At 43.2% G+C, this 21,206-nt stretch overlaps 1 protein-coding gene across 4 annotated transcripts in view; it reads right to left on the bottom strand.

The window, feature by feature from the left end:
- Nucleotides 1-21,206, bottom strand: part of Matn2 (matrilin 2) — a 137,787-nt gene that overhangs the window by 90,333 nt on the left and 26,248 nt on the right. The window lies entirely within an intron of this gene.

Genomic DNA, 21,206 nt, shown 5'->3' with positions numbered 1-21,206 from the left:
TTTTACAAAATAAGTAAATATATTAGTTTCTAGAAAGTTGCCAATTGCCGCAGTCTGGCTGGGCACAAAATCATGAGCCACCACACACCTTGTAGATTCAAACAGCAACTCTTTATTCCCGAACTCACACCGGCACTCTACACACGTTCTGGGGAAATCCACGTTCTCCGCCAAAATCACGTTCTGCGCAAAATCCCAAATACTCTCTGAATCCCCCGAGAACTCAACGGGAACTCAACGAGCAGGCGCGCCTGAGGCAGCAGGATAAGCCCTATTCCCAGCAGGGTACACCTTAAACCTGGAACCGCCCTAAACCCGGATTGTCCTAAACCGGGAACGCCCTAAACCCCGATCCACCCTAAACCCGGATCCGCCCTGGTCCTTGAGCAAGGTCACCTTACATGCAATGACACTGCAAATGACCTGGGTCATGCCATGCGTCATTCTTACTTAGCAATGGCCCTCAGCAGCCAATGTAGTTTTTAGGTGGGAAGGAAGACATCTGATCAGGATCACATTTATTTTATTATTTTCTGCATGGCATAGAAGTTAGCAGAACACTTCAGAGAATAGAAAAGAAGGTTAAGACAGGGTCCATTGTCAAATAGCTAACAGTCTACCTAGGAAGACTTAACTAATGGAACAATGAAAGAGTAAGTATTATGAAACCATGGTCCTGACAGAAGATATTAAGAGAATAGGGATATTAGTGAGCTGGGAGATGAGATGTGAGCTGTGTTGTGGGAGCAGTGCTTGGACTGGAGAGAAGGAACACATGTAAAGGGACATATGAAGGGAAGCCCAAGTTGGAATGAACGTGGTGGATAACAGAGTAAGTGATGAGCCTGGGTGGTAGGGAATACTAGGAGTTGCAGGCAGGAACTGAGGCCAGTTATAAAGACCTTTTTGGGGGGCAGGGGGATACCAGGGATTGAACCCAGCAGCCCTTAACTAGTGAGTTACATCCCTATCCCTTTTTTATATTTTATTTTGAGACAGGGTAACACTAAGTTGTTTAGGGCCTTGCTAAGTTGCTGAAGCTGGCTTTGAACTTGCACTCCCCCTGCCTCAGCCTCCTGAGCTACAGGGATTACAGGCATGCATCATTGTGCTGAAACAGTCATAAAGACCTTTGAATTCAGAAATCTGTAGGTGAGGCCACGGGTGATGGGTCACCTCGGCATCATGTACTTAGCGTATATCTCCTGTAGGGCGCTCACATGACGAAAGTCAACTGAGTCAGGGGCTGGGGGATGCAGCTCAGTGGAGAGCATGTGCTTACCATGTGAGGCCCTGGGTTGCATCCCCAGCCTCAAACAAACAGAGTCACTTGAGTGTGGCAGTGGTTTGTAAGGTGAATGATCCACACTATCATTGCACAGATCTGGTTGAAAAAGGGACTCAGACCTCAATCTGGAAGGCAGTAGTGGAAACAGAGAAGGGACCCAATCCAGCAACATGCCAAAAAGGGCACAATTAAATTGAAAAGAGGAAAATATGAAGTTTCTCCCTTACCATTTCTACCATTCTATGCCTTGAGCTCCTAAGAAAGGTTTGAGTCTGTAGATGAAATTCAATGCTTCCATGTTTCTGGGACAAGAATGGCATTGGATAGAATGAGGCCTCCTGCCTCAGTGAGTGGAGCTGGGCGTTCCTGTTGGATTTTCTCATGAGCTACGGCTTACCCTGGTTTAAGTGTCTCCACCAAAGATTTATGTGTTGAAGTTTAATCTCAATTGCAAGGCATTACAAAGGTGGCAACTTAATCCAACTCTGAATTTGGAATTGGAGCATTGTGGAGTGATAGTCCTTAGGGTAAAGCCCCTAATAATGGTGACTTGGGGCTTGGGTTGTAGCTCAGTGGTAGAGCGCTTGCCTAGCATGCACAAGGCACTGGGTTTGATCCTCAGCACCACATAAATGTAAAATAAAGATATTGTGTCCACCTAAAGCTAAAAAATAAATATTAAAAAAAAAAAAAATAGGGGCTGGGATTGTGACTCACCGGTAGAGTGCTTGCCTAGCACATGTGAGGCCCTGGGTTTGATCCTCAGCACCACATAAAAATAAAAAAATAAATGTATAAAACATAAATAAATAAATAAATTTTCCTTAAAAAAATAAAAAATTATGGTGACTTGATAAGAAGAGGGAGAGAGACCAGAAGATACACAACCACACATATGCTCCCTGTTTTTTGCTATGTGATGCCCTGTATCGCCTCAGGATTCTGCCAACAAGAAGGTCATTACTAGATGCAGCTCCTTGACCTTGGCACAGAACAATGAGCCGAAATATAGCTCCTTCGTTTATAAAGTTATTCAGCCATAGGCATTTTTTTTATAGAAACAGAAAACAAAGCAACATCACCTTCACCTGGGGCTAGTCCTCGCCACCACTTTCTCTATCCCCTTCTCGGACTTTGCAGCTAAATGGGGATTTAAAGGGAATTAGAAAAAGGATCTCAAATGCTTGCCCTAAATCTCATTCACCACAGCTGCAAGGAACAGAGAGAAAGCCAAAAATGAAACAGTGGAGCCAGTCATAAAAATGAGAAGCGGGAAAGGCCCATGAAGTCATCCTGTGCAGGCCAGCTTGCCAGGCTGTGACTCGTCCCTGAGTGTCTACACACACACCTCAGTCACTGCAACCTCACAATCCTAACCACTTTAAAAGAGGAGGCGCCCCCAAACACCAGTAGCTTGGCAGGAAATCAACCTCTGCCACATCCACAAATCCACCAGGGACTGGAAGAATCTAAGGTGAGTTTCTCAAAACAGAGGCCCCTTGCCTTTGAGGATCCAGAAATAAAATCAATATAAAATCTGACATTTGTAGGATGTTTTAACATCTTTTTTCCTCCAGATCACTGACAGTCACAATGGCCTCGTTTCATTTTCAGAACAATCTGTTGAGAAAAGAGCTGGTCATACCATGTCCATCAGATAGATGAAAAAAATGGAGGCCCTGAGAGTTTGAACATCTTTCATAATTCAGAAGAAAAAAAAAATAGAGAGATGTCACTAAAACCCATGGGGTATTTGTGAGAACTCAAGAAATGATGTGAGTGAAGAGCCAATGTGTGGTAGCTGCATATGCAGGCTATCCTTCCTCAATACCTGGTACTAAAATCCTTCAATACCCGGCATTAAAAAATGAGAAAGAGAAAAGAATAAAATCTTTCAATCCAGTGTGGCTTGGTAGGTAAGAATGTGGCCCCTTAGCCCTTCACACTAGCAGAGCCAGATAAGATGATTTAGATCCAAGCTCCTCTGTTTCCTAGGCAGGAGATCTTAGGCAAGTTGTCTTACGCTCTACTTTCACTGAGTCCCACTGCAAAGGTGGGTGTGAACAATAAATAAGCCAACACACATAAAGCCTTTCAAACAAGTTCTGACACCTATGAAATACTCAATAAATATGACCTAGTAGTGTATTCTTGTTGAGTCTCTCTCAGTCTTAGGAGTTGTTATTCTCTCCATTTTACAGAGAAAGAGACTAAAGGTCAAAGAAGTTAAGGAAATGCTCAAGAGACTATTTGCATAGAAGTGGCAGAAACTGGACCGGTACTGAGATCTTGGGACTCTGCAGCTATTTCACTTAGGATTTTGGAGTCTTTTCCAAATGAAATTATTTTACTCTCATCATAGAGAGTCTCATCCCTTTCTACTCCAAGCATGCTCTGACTCCCTGGGCGGATGACACCAAGTATTTTTACTATGCTATCACACAGCCATTTAGCCAGAGCAGGGGAGGCTGATTGGTGACAAGGCTGCAGTCCCAAGAGGAAGATACCGTTCTGAGGTTGCACAGTGTCCTCCTGCTGGGATAGAAATGTTGCTTAAAATTGTCTTAGAGGGCTGGGGTTGTAGCTCAGTGGCAGAGCACTTGCCTAGCACAGCACATGTGAGGCACTGGGTTCAATCCTCAGCACAACATAAAAACAAATGAATAAGATAAAGCTATTGTGTCCATATACAACTAAAAAAATTTTTTAATTGTCTTAGAGCTGGAAGGGTCCAAATAAAGTCCAACTCATTTACTGAGGCTCAGGTGAGTTGTGCTGGGTCCATTACCCCTTCTTTGGAAGGTAAGAGACATCCCTTGCCCAGTGCCTGGACTTAAAGAGTCAAGCTGACTGAATGACATTTTATTATGTGCCTATAAACCATCTTCCAACTGCTGTTGGAAATCGTGTCATGAAGGCCCAAAAGGAAGATCATCATGTGTTCTCCCAGGCCAAGGAGATAGAGATGTCCTTCATCAGAACCAATGGTTAGCATGAGAGGAACATACAGAGATTAGAACAGTCCATTTGGGGGCAAACATCTTTCTACAGTTCCTTGTGCAGAATCTGCAAGACTCTTCACAGAAAATATTTCAGAGTGTTCCCAAACATATGGAATTCTCATATCATAATGTTAACTATATTGAGAATTGTTCAGGGGCGCCTGCCATGAGGTGCTGGAAAAGGCACTTATCTAAGTCCCAGATCTGACTATAATAAGCCATGAGGACTTGCAGAGGTACCTCTTTGAGCCTCAGTAAAGTGAATAAGTTAGGCTATTTGGACCCTTCCAGCTCTTAAATTTTATCAGCCTATGATTTCATGAACCAAAAGTTTTAAAATGGTTATGCTCATAAAATGGTAAAGATTTGAGACCCAAAATCTCTAATCACATTAGCAGGACCACACTTAGAACTTTTTGACTTCATGATTGTCATTGCTTCCTTGAACTGACTGCTCTGACTCCATCCCTTCTACCTAAAGCCTTTTCCATCACCCGGAAAAGGCTTTAGGTAGAAGGGATGGAATTCCATTTAATTCTAGAAACATTGAAGACGTAACTGTCTTCCAACCACATGACTAAAAAGATAAATGACTAGTTTCTGCCTCTGGGAAATTCACAATGAGATAGTGAGGTCAAGAATTCTCAGAACTTCTTTTTTTCCAAAGGTCTCTCTCTCTCTCTTTCAGAATGTGTTCTTGGATCAACAGCATCTACTTCACACTATAATTTGTGTTAGAAGTGCAAATTTTCAGTTGCCATCCAAGACCTACTGAATCAGAAGTTCAGGAGGTGTGGCCCACTGATTTTAGCTTTTAAAAAGTCCTCCAGGGACTTGAGATGCATACTCCAGTTTGAGAAGCACTGAATCAGCCCTTCCAGGGACAAGTTGACCTGTGGCTCTGAGCCCTCCAGGGACCTAAAGTTTTCTTGATGAAAACTCGGTCACTTGGGCTGCCAGGACTTGATGGTCTCAACCCAGAACCATCTGGGAAAAACTTGCACTGAAACCTCCAACAACATTTTGAACCTTTGTGATATTTTTTGTAACCGTCCAGACGTTGTGGAAACTGCCCATTTGTTTGATGGGAACTAATCCAGTTTAGCACATAATTCCATGTGGGTTTTCCAGGCTTCCCTTCCAATCAATTGTGATGCTTGGTGGAATATTGATACCATGACTAAAATTTGTAATAAAAATCCCAGTTGGGGGAGAACTTCCTGCTTCTAAGATCTCCAGAAGAAAAGAGTTCTCAGGGGGCTGAACCTCTGTGTACCTTCTTCCTTTCAAAGGAGCCTTTAATTAGTATCCTCCTTTTAGGCAGGTCTATACTGGGTCCTGGTTCCTCAGCAAGTGAAAATCATTGGGCCATATTATCCCAGTAGTAAGTTCAGACATGAAGGCTGGGCAGGTGTGGCTTCTTGAGAGGGACTATCCTGGGTCCTAGAAATGCCCAGCCCTTCCCCTTCTTCCTGGGACCTGTGGATATGTCATCCATGGCTCCAAGCCCAGGGCCAGTGCTAGACCATGGGCACCTTCATGAAAATTAGAAATGTACATTTCCAGGATTTCAGGGTGGACTCAGTCTGTGGGGCTCAGGTCTCAGCTTTCAGTTCTCCTCATCTCCTTGGGCAGGTGCTATGTGCAGCACCAAGTGCAGAGTCATAGCTGTAGCCCTGCTCTTACCTAGCCTTGTGGAGTTGGGATTACAGGCATGCACCACTGCACCTGGCAGATTTTATTTAGACTTTCCATTTCCAGAATCCTCAAGATACAGCAGGACTGCATTGGTTCTCTGGGGTCAGTTCTTTCCTTCCCTGAAATCAGGGCCTGAGAGAGGGAGCCCAAACTTGCCTCCTTCCCACCAAGTGCTTTTCCCTTGCTAAATGCCTATTTGTGTTTCTTTCCTTTTTTTTTTTTTAACTTAAAATGATGAAAACAGATGCTTGCCTCCCTGAATACCAGCAGCTGCGTAAGTCAGGCTGGTAGCTGTTCACATCCTCACTCACTTCACAACAGCTTATTCAAAGTCCAGTAGGTGCAGGTTCCTATAGGAGATTGAAAGATGGGACAGACGTGATGGAAAGACAGAGGTCACCGATCTTTGAGAGATTGTGGGGAATTGGAGGAATATAGACTGGACAGTAGGCAGTGCCCAGGGAAATGGGCCTCAGAAAATATGATGCTTCATATCAGTTCCTAGCGAGTTTCTACCAGCAGATGGTTTGTGGGCGCTCACCAAGAGAACCGTGAAAAATTTAATGATACAAGTGAAAAAACCAACAGCGTCTGGAACAGTGGTAGAGTGAGTGGATTAGGAAACTAGAGTGGGGTTTCCAGGCAGCATTAATGGCCTTCTTGAAGGTGATGATCAGGAATTCAAGTGAGACATGTGCATTGGGTTTTGTTGCAGAGACAATTAGCTACCCATTTAGGACTGGATGGGTGGGTGAAGGAACAGCAGGCAAAAAGTTGGATTTAACCATGTTATCAAGATGAGCCAGAAGGGTTGGTAGTAATCCCAACTCCCCAAGGCTAGGTAAGAGCAGGGCTACAGCTATGACTATGCAGTTGGTGCTGCACATAGCACAGAGTGACTACAGTGGTTTCCCATGGTATCATAGATGGGGAGGGGCTGGGGTTGTGGCTCAGTGGTAGAGCACTTGCCTAGCATGTGTGAGGTATCAGGTTCAATCCTCAGCACCACAAAAAAATAAATTAATTAAATAAAAGTATGTGTCTGTCTATGACTTAAAAATGTTTTTTAAAAAAGCTGGAGAAGTAGGGATTAGAGGAAACAATGGGGCAAAGGGAGGTGGAAAGATAGCAGGATGAATGGATCTAAAGTCCAGATAAGGTCATAGAATTATAGGAGTTGATAGAAGAGGTGGGCTGGAAAGATAGGAGGTTCAAATTGAGATCAGGAAGAGATTGCAGTTACTGTGATCACAAGGTCAAGATAAGAGAAGTAAATAGCTGAGATCAGGTGGGGAGTACAGATTTGGAGAAAAGAATATCAAAGATATTGCAGGATGATTCATATGGATATTGATATCACCAGCAAGGAAGACAAGAGTCAGCTGCAGTAGTGGTGGTGAGCCAAGAACTGCAAATGTTCTTGTAACTAGGAATAACCAGAGGGATCTTTTAATTACTTAAGATTGACCAGATACCCTGTGTAACTTGATTAAAAACATGATTAAAATTTCATAAAGGAACAGAGAAAAAACTACCTCATTAGAGTTTCAAAGGGACACTGGAGAGAAAAGTTAAAGCTGCTTTATGATAAAAGAGAGTGCATTACAAATCAGCAGGAGTTTAAGAAGCTGGGGGTGGGGGGACATGCAAAAATTGTTATTCCTGGATGGAACAGGGAAGGAAAATCCAGGGACATCTATAGTTTGGATCTCAGCAAGGCACACAACTGACTGGTGGGACAGAAATGTAGATTCCATATCAAAGCACAATAAAGCCTGTCACTCAACAAACACTTAAGGAGCACCTACTGTGTATCAGGCTGTAGGGATACAGTGAGGCAAAAGACTCAACTGTGACAGGCAGTCACACAGACAATAACAGGACACAATGAAGCAGGCCGACTAGACAGGTCAGCACAATGTAGTGGGGGGCCACCCATGAGCTATGTTAAGCATGCTCTCTCAGCCTTGAGTCAAGGGGGCGTTGGTCTGGCATTGCACGCTGTGGGCTGCACGATCAGGTGACCTCCACCTTCGCTGGGCAAAGAAGGCTGCTTTCTCATGGCTCTGCACCTGGGCGTTACCCACTGGGGCTACACCAGCCCACCCCCTGCCTTATTTGGTGAAGAACCTTCTATCGAAAATTCTTTGTTAATTTCCCTATAAATAAAGGGATTCTGGGTGCCGCTGTCTCTCGCTCTCTTGCCTTCCAGCATGATAGCAGGACCCTTAAGGTGGCAGAGCCATCTCTCCTCTGCTTTGTGAAAAAATTACTTATATGTCCGTGTGGTCTTTTTGCCACCAGCCCACACCAAAAGCAAAAGGATCCTGATTCCACCTCCCGCACTGGCTGTAGGAGATTCAGTGTGCTGTTGTTGGTAAACTTAAATATTTCAAGCCAGTCTGGAAAGAGGTCCCCAGGGAAAGATGGAGAGAGAGGAGAGAAGAGAGAGTGAAAAAAAGAGAGAGAGGGAGAGAGAATGGCTAGTTCATGGTACAGGTACTTGGGTGATAGGACAAGCTTAGTGAGGCCCCTTTCGGTCGTTGACTTTTGCCCCTAGCAAACAGGATTACTCAATTCTGGTCTCTCCCACTCAGCCTGGGCTCAGCCTGAGGATCCTTTCAATACCACACACCAGGTACCTACAATCTATCAGAGTTGGCACATGAGATGGAATCATTTTGCCAACCTTTTGTTGTTGTTGTTGTTCTTCTTCTTCTTTTTAGATATACATGACAGTAGAATGTACTTTGACATGTTATACATACATGGAGTATAACTTCCCATTCTTGTGGTTGTACATGATGTGGAGTTTCACTGGTCATATATTTATTTATGAATATAGGAAAGTTATGTCCCATTCATTCTACTGTCTTTCCCATTCCCATCCCTCTCCCTTCCCTTCATTCCCCTTTGTCTAATCTAATGAACTTCTAGTCTTCCCTCCCCGCCACCCCCTTATTGTGTGTTAGTATATCACCACATATCAGAGAAAACATTCAGCCTTTGGTTTTTGGACCCCGGCTTATTTCACTTAGTATGATAGTCTCCAGTTCCTTACATTTACCAGCAAAAGCCATCATTTCATTCTTATTTATATTTTGCCAACCTTGTTTTAGAATCTGATACTCTACAACAAAGATTAAAGTACTCAATTTTATCCATTTCTAAGAAACCAAATACAGGTAAATTAGCTAATCATACATCTGAGATATTATCTAAGTGCTAACTTACTCCTTCAATGTGATATAAGAAGGGCAGGCAGATAAGACTGGCCATGTCAACAGTCAGCACATGAGATTCCAGAAAAAGCCACATTTATGACAGAGGACTGCTAGGTGGGCACAGGATCAGAGCAAGAGAAACAAACATTGCAAGGAATGTTCTCCTTGGACTGTGAAAGTGGTATGGATCCTCCATTATAAGAATCTAAATAAGGGAAATTTGTACCTTATGAGCATTTAACTTGCATGCATTGAACTGTGTGGGCTTGTCAAAGATAGGTGGAGAGACAGACAGGCTGAGAGCAAAGACCACCACGTAACACAGCACTGTGACCCTACCCACCGTTGTGCTATGAGCATGTATCCACAGAGGCCTGGGATATGGACTCTGCTGCCATCCCCCACACCCCACCCCACCATGTGGTTCTGTCGCCATGCACCTTCAGACTGTAACTAGCTGTCAGGGCTTATAAACGATTTAAAGGAGATTTCAGAGATAATTTGGATTTTTTTTTCTTTGATTTTTTTGGTCCCTGGTACCACCTGAGCTGCACTTCCCCTGTATTTAGGGGACCTGATTAGGGTGCCATGGACTTTGGCCAGGCCTGGAAAGCTCATAATCAATTCTTCCCTCTCCAATTCCCTCATTAGTCAGTCACCAGCTGCTGCGTTACATCACACCGGACACTGTACAATGAGTTGATGAGCTGTGGCTTGCTTTGAATCAGCTCATGCTCTGTTCACATCTTCCAAAAGAACCACTGGGGAATATCCTGAAAACTTGGTTATATTATATTAGGGAGACACCCTGAACTACTTAATGGGTCTAGGACATATTTTGGACTTATTAGCAAATCCATTTCCTACTCAGTAACACTTTCCAAACATTTTTCCAAATTCTAGAATAGGCACTTGTATTACCCTCTACATACAATGCTGGGAGGAATCGTTAATAGACCGAATAATAGAATCAGAACCAGAAGGCATTTCTGAGGGCTGGAATAATGAGTCAAAACTAACAAGATGAAATCTAATTGGTGTAAATGGCAGGCATTGCAAGCAGGGCTCAAAAATCAACTGTATGAACCTCAGGAAGGGAGACATCTGGATTGGCAGCTAGACACAAGATAAAATCAGGAGCCAGGATGGCCAATCCAAGCCTGAACGTAGCTCCTCACACCCCTAGTCCCAGCACTGGCAGAACACTTCAACCAATACAGGCTTTAGAATCAAAGTTTATCCACAGGAGTCCCACCACCCACAGACTGGAGGGGTCATGGAAAGAAACCAGTGACATCCAGATAACATTTTCCATCATGTCGTTAGACCCCTCCCAATCTCAGTGCCCCAACCATCTCATCAATGGCCCTCCTGGCCCAGGAGAAAAAGACTCTCTTGACAAAACAGGCCTTAGTCTTCCTACCTTCATATCAGAACTTCCCTGTCAATGACTATTTTGTTGAGTATCATTAGACTGAATCTGGTAGCTGTAAGTTCCCAGGACAAATAAGGCTCAGGAAACTGTTTCATCAAAGCCTCTATCAGCAAGGTCTCTGATGTTCAGGGGAGGATGAACTCAGGAACTCATTAGCCTCCTTGACTAATCCACCCTCAACTGCCCTCTACCTCCTACCCCACAATGCCCAACTGCCTATCTGTGGCTCCCTGTACTCCATCCTCTCTGCTCAGGATGCCCTCAGCTGCCTCATCAGTTTAAGACTTAAAGACTGTGTTGACCTATCTTAAAGATCTTTCCCAATGAACTTCCACTGACTTAAATGACCCTCCTCTGAGCCCTCTGTACCTGCTGCCCTCCTCTGCTGAGCATCTCACCCAGTATCTCATGCATGGAGTTACCTAGCTACATGCCATGTCTTCTACGAATCCCTAACACCCAGCATAGTACCAGGCACCTAGAGACCCTAATCTGGGTCTTTGCTTATTCCCTTTGGTGTGTACATGTTGGTGTGAGAGAGAGGGAGGCAGGGAAGAGGGAAGTTGCAGCTAGCCCTCCATGAGCTGAGATAGACTGAGAAAGTGGATCACTGGAGGTTCAATCAATAACAATAATAGACTATGCCAGGGATCTTCAATAGCTTAATGCACCAGAAACACTTGGTGTACTTACGTAAAAATGTAGAATCCTGGCCAGTACCCTAGACCCAGTGAATCGGAATCCCTGGGGTTGAGGCCCAGAAGTCTGCATTGGTAATTTCTCTAGGTATTTCTTAGGCATAAGAAATCTGAGAACTCTGTCCCTACGGACACATGAACCCGAAAGACCACCTGCCAAGAGTCTAAAAGAGAAGACAGTGGCAGGGTGCCCCATTCCTGTGTATCAGCAACCTCTCCTCATAACCAGGAATGGGCTCAGAAATATGATGACCCAAAACCTGGAATTTCTCATATCTCCCAATGTGAACATTCTGTTCCATGGTTGGATCATGTACATGAAAGATATGTCTGGTATCCAGTGAGGTTCAGGCAAAAAAGAAATCAGGCACCATTATTACCTTGCAATAACAGATGAGAAATCTGAGGCTTAGGTTAAATAGCAAGTCCATGGTCATGAGGCTGATGGAAAATAATGGGAAAGGAACTTAAAACCCAAGTCAGTCTCACTCTAATACCTCCATTTTTAGCCTTTGCTCTGCAGTAGGTGACCTAGCTAGAAGAATTTCTTTTCAATAGAACAATGTTGGACAGAAGAGCCTTCTTATCTTCTCAATTTCCAGATAACATATTTATTGGCATCTAGGACTGGAATGAGATCCAGAAGATAAAGTGCACCTCAAGACACACTCTCCTAAGGACAAATGTCCCCCCTTCACCCTCTGCCCCAGGCCAGTGCCTCCAGAGTTATCACTGGGCTTCAGGCCCCAGAGATTCACCTGTGGCACCTTCAGGAGTCCCAAAGTGTCTGCTAATAATCACTTGGTAGTGAGGACAGTAAACATGGTTAGTGACTTACTGCACAGTTATGTCATCCCACAAATGCTGATGGTATTCACTGCCTACAAGCCCCACCAAACCAGATGAGGTCCCAACTAGGCCTAATTCATCTTTGTTTCATAGAAGCCTGGCACACAGAAAATAGGGACTTGAAGGTGCTACGGACAGAATACAATGCTTGGTGATGTGGGGGTGTTGACATTTAAAAGACACAACCCTTGTCCTCAGGAGGCTCACAGTCCAGGGAGTCACTGAGACAAGTACACAGGTGATTGCAGAGGAAGGTAGGGTGAGATGAATCATTATTCAATATACATAATATATGCTTAATGAGAACAGTCTAACCCTACATCACAAAGAAGAGTCACTAGAGAGAGTATTCTGAGAGCGCATGACCCAACATAGATACCCAGCAAACACACTCTACTCTTAGCCAAATGCTGAGGACAAAAGTAGTACTATACAGCCAGAAGGAGGTGATTTTCAAGGTCATCCTCACATACACTCTGCTTCCAAGGCTGACTGGAGGAAAGAAAAGGAGGAAGATGGCTGGGGAAATGGAAGCTGTGATAGCCAAGCTCCCTGTTCTGCCAGACACTCCAGTTTTCTTCTCTGTGCTCAGGGTGTTCTCTGTCACAGACCCTTTGTCCCATGAGCTGTGTAAGCAGCTGTAAATGGCATTTAAGGTACCACAGCCCATGTGCTTCCCTCAAGAACACCTCAGAAGTGGTCTGAATGTCAACCTTTATTAAGTGCTTTCTGACACCTACAAGTGGAATCCAAGTTCACAGACAAAAGTTGAGATTTCAGAATTGCCAAGTTTGCTCTGGGTGCACTTGAACTTGCATGCATTGAATGTGTGAGCTTGTCGAAGATAGATGGAGAGACAGAGCTCATGCAGAGAGATGAGCTTGTCTGGAGAGATACCACCGGATAGACTTTCTTGGTCATGGAGATATGCATAGGAAGTTTCTAGGCAAAAATACACTTAGCAAAGTCATGGATGATTTTTGTTATTGTTTTATAAAGGTCCTCAAAATGGGCCCACATTCTTTGAGTAGCAATGAAGCTCCATAAAGCAAAGACATGGGCCAGAGGGGCCCTGAGAGATCCAGGGTTGACACCAGCTCAAATTTCAGTTGTCCCTCCTGACTGTCATAAATTCCCTCCAAGGCCCTCAGGGAGTGTGCACCAATAAGCCAGCAAAATGGAAAAGGAAAAAAAAAATAAAAGAAAAACATGCCACATCACACCAGTCTTCTCTAGTAACTGTTACATGAGCTGAAAGAAGAGAGGCATCCTATGAGGCTCAACAACTGTGGTTTCCAGAATCCTGGAGAATTTTCTTTACAAAAGAGCCAAAGAGAAGACTGCCCCAGTTTAGCCCTGGAGAAAACAGTTTCCAATGAATTGAATTTCCTCACAAGGTAAAGCAGTTTGCTCAAGCCTAAAAATGCCCCTTGCATCCTCTCTCTGAGTTTGCTACACAAATAGGCTTTCTCTGAATCGATTAAAGGGAAGTATAAATGAGCTCTGAAATAGCCAGTGGTTTTAGAATCTTCAAAAAAATTTTTAAATGAGCTAGCTGAATACATACCAGAAAGTTTAGTATTCTCTAACCAAACCCCTTCCCCATCTCTTTTCCTTTCTCAAATTGAAAAATGACATATATTTAAATTGCAATACACATGCATGCACAAACGCCATCCCCTAAAAAGAGATGGTACAGAAGGCACTAGGAAACAATGAGGGGACTTCCTTCTGCTGTCTGCAAAGTAAAAACCAGAATAGGCGGATTTTCAAAAGCAAACTGGCATTTAACCCACAGGAGTGTTTTGACTCAATAAATTGAGCAATTGCCTCATCTGCTTTCTGAAAGTTCAGCGAATGGCAGCCAGAAGCAGAGCAGAGAGGCCTGTGAACAGCAATGTGGGGCTGAGAGGTGACAGCCAGGAAGGGGGTGGGGGGACATCCCACCTCACTGCAGTCTTGGTGTCCTTTCCCTGCAAGAAGCGGGTCAGGTGTGCACAGAGGTGGGTTATACAGAAGGGCAGAATGTTCCACACCCCCGTACCAGCAGAGGCAAAGTATGTCTTCGGAGACGTTTCTCTCATCATTGCCACTTGGTTGCATTGCACAAACAGTACAGAATCCCCCCTCTTTGCGCCAGGTTCTAGGAATAGTATGAGAACCAGTCTCACACAGGGAGAAGTCTACTGCCTGGTAGAGAAGACGGGACTGTCAGACTCATAAAAGGTGTGAACAACCAGGATTCAGAGCTGTGCACCAACCCCAAGGAAGTCTGAGGCATGGGGGAGGCTCCTGAGCAAGGCAAGAGTATTATATTGCAACATTTTATTATGATAGAATGAGCGGGCATTGGCCAGATATTTTTTTAATATTTATTTTTTAGTTGTACTTGGACACAATACCTTTATTTTAATTATTTATTTTTATGTGGTGCTGAGGATTAAACCCAGGGCATCATACGTGCTAAGCAAGCACTCTATCACTGAGCCACAGTCCCTGCCTCCAGATAGAGTCTTTAGTGGGGATTTTAGGCCCATAGTCCAGACCAGAGTGGGACACACATGGACACAGGTGGCTACAACAAGTGTAGAACACTGGATCCTAAGGGACAAGATGGGGATGACAGGGCTAGGGCAGGAGGCTGCAGGTGCCTCCTATGTAAGCTTAGACTTCATTAAGGAGCCAATGGGGAGCTGTGAAGGGTTTAAAATCAGCCTCCTAGCCCCAGCAGATTTGAAGATAGCCCATCCCAAAGAAGTGTTAATGAAGTCCTTCCTGCCCAGATTACTTCTTTGACCCACCTGTGTCCCACCCCCTGGGCCTTCCCACCTACATTCCATCACTGAAAGAACTATAAAAAGGGGAAACAACCGCACTTCCACGGATTCCACCTCTTGGGTCCCCTTCTTCCTCCGGGAGAAGACTTTTCTGCTGTCCTTTAATAAACTTCTAATTTCTACTCTGGAAAAAATAAATAAATAAATAGATAGATAGATAAATAAAAAAAAAATCAGCCTCCTCGGGCTGGAGTTATGGTTCAGTGGTAGAGCACTTGCCTGGCATGTGTGGAGCCCTGGGTTCGATACTCAGCACTACATATAAATAAATTAAATAAAAGATCCATTGACAACTAAGAAATATTTTTTAAAAATCAGCCTCCTTTGGAGCAGATTCCTATGGCTCCTGACTCAGCCTCGACTCCAGTCTTGTCCATAACTGGCCATCTCCAGGCCTGCCTGCTGCTACCACACTACCCTGGCATGCCCTCCCATCCAAGTCCTGAGTCTAGTGTCAGGTATAAACTAACATCTCGCTAGGTACAAACTACTAGCAAAAGCACTAGAGAGAATTTAAAGAAAACTCCTTCGTCTTCAGGAGCGGAACTTCTGCTCTTTATTATCTCAGGCCAGGGTGAGTCTATCTGACAAACAGGAGCAGAAAAACACAACTGGGCATGCTCAGTCCTCTCCATGAATCTCACCTCATCCCCCCAAGCCTTGTGAAAGCAAGGTCAACCTTCCTCTGATCCCCTAAATCCTCTGCAAGCCTACCTATGCCCACCCCATTCTCTACAGTGACTCCCCTGGGTGCCTAGCTTGTACTCAAACCCCAATTTATTTGAAACTTGTCCTCTCTCCACTTTGATACAATGCTTCATTGCCTCCATCCTTGCTTAACTTGGCTTTGGTTTTGACTCCCTAAACACACTGGGACAGTAGATCATACAAAAGGAGACAGACTGAGCCAGCAATTTGTTCCCTCATCACTTGGTGCTTGAGCAAATGCTCTGCTCCAGCTGCCGTAGTTGCATTGAGCTTGCCGCCCGGTGCTAGGGTTGCCATGGAAGCCAGGAACAACATTTCAGGAATCCCCACAGCCCCGGCGACCTTGGTTTCTAGGCTGTTCCACAAAAAAGCCTTTCTTGCAACTGATCATTAAGTTAAAGATTAGTTAATAAGATAGCAAGTTAATGAGCTGAAATGGTATTTCTTCAAACTCAGGAAAAGTAAAGCCCTTTGGATTTGCAAGTTTTAAAGTTGAAAAGGGACTTTAAAGACTAGATTCAGTTTCCCTGTGGTACAAATAGAGAAGGCAGGTCATACTGGGTTATGGGTGGTCCAGCTCCCAACTCCCAGCCTGCCTCATGTTCCCTAGGCCACACATTCTCTGCCCTGGGCAAGTAAGTCACTTGTTCTTCTCTAGCCTTCAGTTTCCTCTTCTGCAAGCTAGGGACAATAATTACACCTGCCTCGTAAGGTGTAATTATGAGGATTAAAAGAGACATAAATGAGGATTAAATGAGAGAATATCTGTAGAGTACTTAGAATGGTGCCTGGAACAAAATAGGAGTTAAATAATCATTCATTATTGTTATTATTCCCGCATGGTATTGCATTGTTTTAGTCGGCTTTTTCACTACTGTAACTTAAGGACCCGATCAGAACAACTGTGGAGGAGGAAAAGTTTATTTAAGGGCTGGGAGGTCTCAGCTCCATCATGGTGGAAGAGTATGGTAGAGGGAAGCAGCTCACATGATGATCAGGAAACAGAGAGAGAGTTCTTCACTTGTCAAATACAAATAGGTACCCCGATATGGGGTACATATCCCCGGATCCCCACCTCCTCCAGCCACACCCTACCACTTCAGTTACCTCTCAGTTAACTCATCTCAGGGGATTAATTCACTGATTGGATTAAGACTATCACAACCCAATATTTTTCCTCTGAACCTTCTTGCATTGTCTCACATGTGAGCTTTTAGGGGATACCTCATGTAAAGTATAACATGCATTAAGAGTCCTATGGCAGCAACGTTTGGAAGAGTCATTTCCAGAATGGGAGTCAGAGACACGCATTCTGATCCTCACCCTGCTACCAGCTAGGTGACATTGGTCACAATTTTTTTTTGGCTATATCATTTTTTTTAATCTCTGGTTTTCATTCTCCGATAAAATTAGAGAGTTGGATTAAATGTGTCATGGTTCTTTTTTAACTTGGTATGTATGATTCTAAATAAGTTAAATAGAAATGTTTCTCGATCTTTACAAATGGTCATATTCATATTTATAATGATAGTGAATATTTATCAAGCAATGGATATATATATAACACCTGAATGCTAAATGCTGTACATGAACTAACTCATTATTCCTCATCACAAGCTCGTGTCCCCATTTCACAGGTGGGAAACTGAAGCTCTGAGAAGTTAGGGCCTTTGCCTAAGGTCACACAGTAAGTGGTGGAGCCAGGATTTGAATCCAGGCAGCTGACTCTAGAATTCATGAGAGTCTACAGGAGACAAGAAATGTACACACACACAGCTATGCAGAGCACAACTTGCAGAACTTTATACAGGTTCATGTTCCCCAGGTGTAACTAGAATACTCTGCAGGCTGTATCCATAAATTCCAAGCAACCTAGTACTGTTCAAGTACCAAGGGGCAACATTCTTCCTCACACTCCAGAGATTACTTGACTCCACCATCATCCCTCACCTGGTAACAGCATCCACCTGCTAACCAGTGTTTGCCTTTGTCCTCTACAGACTGATCCCAAGAAATCATGTCATGCCTTTGCATAAATCTCCAACGACTCCCATCTCTCTCAAAAAAATTCAGTTGTTATGGTGGCCCCTACACAGTCCTCTTGTTCTGCTCTCCTAATCTCCTACCATGGTCGCTCACTCACTGCAAGAGCCACAGAGACCTCTCTACTGGACTAATCCTTCAGTCCTGCTCCCGCCTGCTGTCCCCCAGCCTGGAACCTGCTTCCAGAAACTTGGCCCCTCACCATCTTCAGGTGTGTGGAGAAAGGCCACCTCAGTGAAGCCTCCCCCTTCACTTGACCTAAAGCTCAGCTCCATGGCATGCTAAGCAAAACAAGGACCACACAGAAGGACAGATATGGCCCCATCTCACTTAGATGTGGATCCAAAACATCAAACTTGGAAACAAAGTGAATGGCTCATGCAATCAATTCCACAAAGAATTGATTTGAAGACTGGTATTTTATTTAAAATTGGGGGGAAAAACCATGCTATTTTATATTTAAGTCTGTACATACTCAAATAGATACTTAAATTTGAAAAGTACTAGTATTAACAATACGTGCCACCTCCTCATTCCTTCAATCAATCAGTGCACATTTACTGAGAGGCTACTATGCCACATGCTTTGATTCAAACATGAAATGACTTAATTCCTAGTCTTAATGATTTCACAGTAGAGATTCATTAACATTACTTTGCAACTTACCAAATGTTTTAGTTTTGTTTTTAATAACAGCAATAGCATGTGGTGATGCTGTCTCTGTGCCAGACCCTTTATATGCATTATCTCATTGCATCTTCATCACCACTCTGGGAGGCAGGTACCATTATCATCCCCATTTTACAAATGAAATGATGGGGGGTTCGGAGTGGTTAAGCTATATACACATGGTCACACAGCAGAGAGCCAGAATTCAAGTTTGTCAAAAATTAGCCATATCTGGGCATGGTGGCACACACCTGTAATCCCAGCGGCTTGGGAGGCTGAGACAGGAGGATTATGAGTTCAGAGCCAGCCTCAGCAATTTAGCAAGGCCCTAAGCAACTCAGTAAGATCCTGTCTCTAAAAGGGCTGGAGATGTGGCTCAGTGGTTAAGCGTCCTGGGTTCAATGCCCAGTAACAAAAAAAAAAAAAAAAAGAATGTAAAATGGAGCCAGGTACCCATGCCTGTAACCTCAGCAGCTCAGGAGACTGAAGCAGGAGGATCTCGAGTTCAAAACAAGTCTTATCAATGGCGAGGTGCTAAGCAACTCAGTGAGACCCTGTCTCCAAATAAAATACAAAATAGGGTTGGGGATGTGGCTCAGTGGTTGAGTGCCCCTAAGTTCAATCCCCAGTACCCACCCCCCAAAAAAAGAATGTAAAATAGTACAGCCACTATACAAAAGTTTGGTTGCTCCTCAAAAAGTTAAACATAGAATTGCCACATTTCCTAGAAGTTCTTCACCTTGGTATATATCCAAAGGAATTGAAAGCAGGGACTCAAACAGACACTTGTATGCCATTTTCATAGCAGCATTACGTGACAGCTGGACACTGAAAGCAACTCAATGTCCCCAGATTAGATGAATGGATGAACAAAATGTGAAATATATATATATATATATATATATATATATATATATATATATATGATAAAATATTATTCAGCCATAGAAAGAATGAAATTATTGTACATGCTACAATATGGATGAACCCTGAAAACATTATGCTAAATGAAAAGAGCTAGACATTAAAGACAAATGTTATACAATTCCATTTATAAGAGGTATTCAAAAAGGTAAATTCATAGAGACAGAAAATAGAATACAAGTAACCGGGGGAAAGGGTGGGGAAAATGAGGAGCCACTGCTTAATAGGTATGAAGTTTCAGTTTGGGATGATGAAAAAGTTCTGGAAAATAGGGACGATAGTTGTATAACACTGTAGATGTACTTAACATCATCAGACACATACTTCTAAATGTTAAAACGATCAATTTTATGTTATGCATATTCTAACACAATAAATGAGCAAATAAGTAAATAAATGCACAGGATTAGAAAGGAGGCCAATTATTTAAGCTACAGTAACCAAGATACTGAAATAAGCAAATTTGAGATATAGTAATATATGTACTTTTTAAAATAACATAATATGATCAAGAGCTATGTCATCTAAGCTGGGCATGATGACCCACATCTATAATTCCAGCAACTCAGGAGTCTGAGGCAGGAGGTTCACCAAGTTTAAGGCCAGCCTGGGCAACTGAGCAAGGCCCTCATCAATTTAGTGAGAACTTTTCTGAAAATAAAAAATAACAATAAAGGGCTGGGGTTGTGGCTCAGTAGTAGAGCACTCGCCTCTATGTGCGAGGCCCTGGGTTCCATTCTCAGCACCACATAAAAAATAAATAAGTAAGATACAGGTATTGTGTCCAATTACAACTAAAAATTAAATATTTTTTTTAAAAAACAATAAAAAGTCATATGGAAGTAGCTCAGTGGTAAAGCACCTCTGAGTTTAATCCCCAGTATCAAAAAAAAAAAAAAAAAGAAAGAAAGAAAGATAGAAAGAAAAGAGGTAAGTCTACTAACTAAGCATAATTTTGAAGTTCTGCATTATCTCTGGTAACTATAATATGCCTTGCAAACGTGTGATCTTTACTGGTGACTCAATGCTAATACCCCTGAAGCTTGTTACCTACAATCTAATAGACGGAATACTGAAGTGCATTTACAGGTTAGTGAAAATTATATAATTTTTCTCCATCTAAATATGAACCCACTGAAGTCTACCAAGGGCTCTCGGAGGATCTGTGGGTCTCAGGTTAAGAATCTCTCATTAAAATGATGTGATCTGATCTAGGAGTGACTTCTGGTATCATTTATATGTCAGGTAAATCAACATCCCTGATCAGATTTTTCTTATCTATAAAATAGAGATCATTATAAAATCTACCTCTCAAGGACTTCATGAGGATGAGAGAGATAAGATAAGCAACAGGCGCTTTGAAAACTACCATCTTTAATAAATCCAGGAATTATCCAGGAAATCCTTGAATCCATAGAGACTTCCCCTACCCCAACACCTGCTCCCCCCCGCCCCCACCATCCTCTAGGATTTAGCATTTCTTCAGATTTTTTGGCTAAGAGTTTTGTGATGTATGGGAACAAAACACTGGGCACTTTTTGTTAAAGAATGCCATATTACCTATAAGATACAGCTTAGCTGGGTGCAATGGCACACACCAGTAATCCCGCAACTTGGGAAGCTGAGGCAGGAAGATTGCAAGTTCAAGGACAGCCTCAGCACCTTATCAAGGGCCTAAGCAACAGCCTCCCTCAAAGCAAAAAATAAAAAGAGCTGGGTGTGTAGCTCACTTGTAGAGCAACCTGGGTTGTTCAATCCCCAGTAAAAGAAAAAAAAAAAAAACAGTAAAACATATAGCTGTGTTATGGACTGCGATTTATGCCAATAGATT

This window comes from Marmota marmota, unplaced genomic scaffold (assembly GCF_001458135.2).
Source record: "Marmota marmota marmota unplaced genomic scaffold, marMar, whole genome shotgun sequence".
In the NCBI taxonomy this organism is placed as follows: Eukaryota; Metazoa; Chordata; class Mammalia; order Rodentia; family Sciuridae; genus Marmota; species Marmota marmota.
Note: the sequence above shows the minus strand (reverse complement) of the source record. Positions and strands in the feature narration are given on the sequence as shown.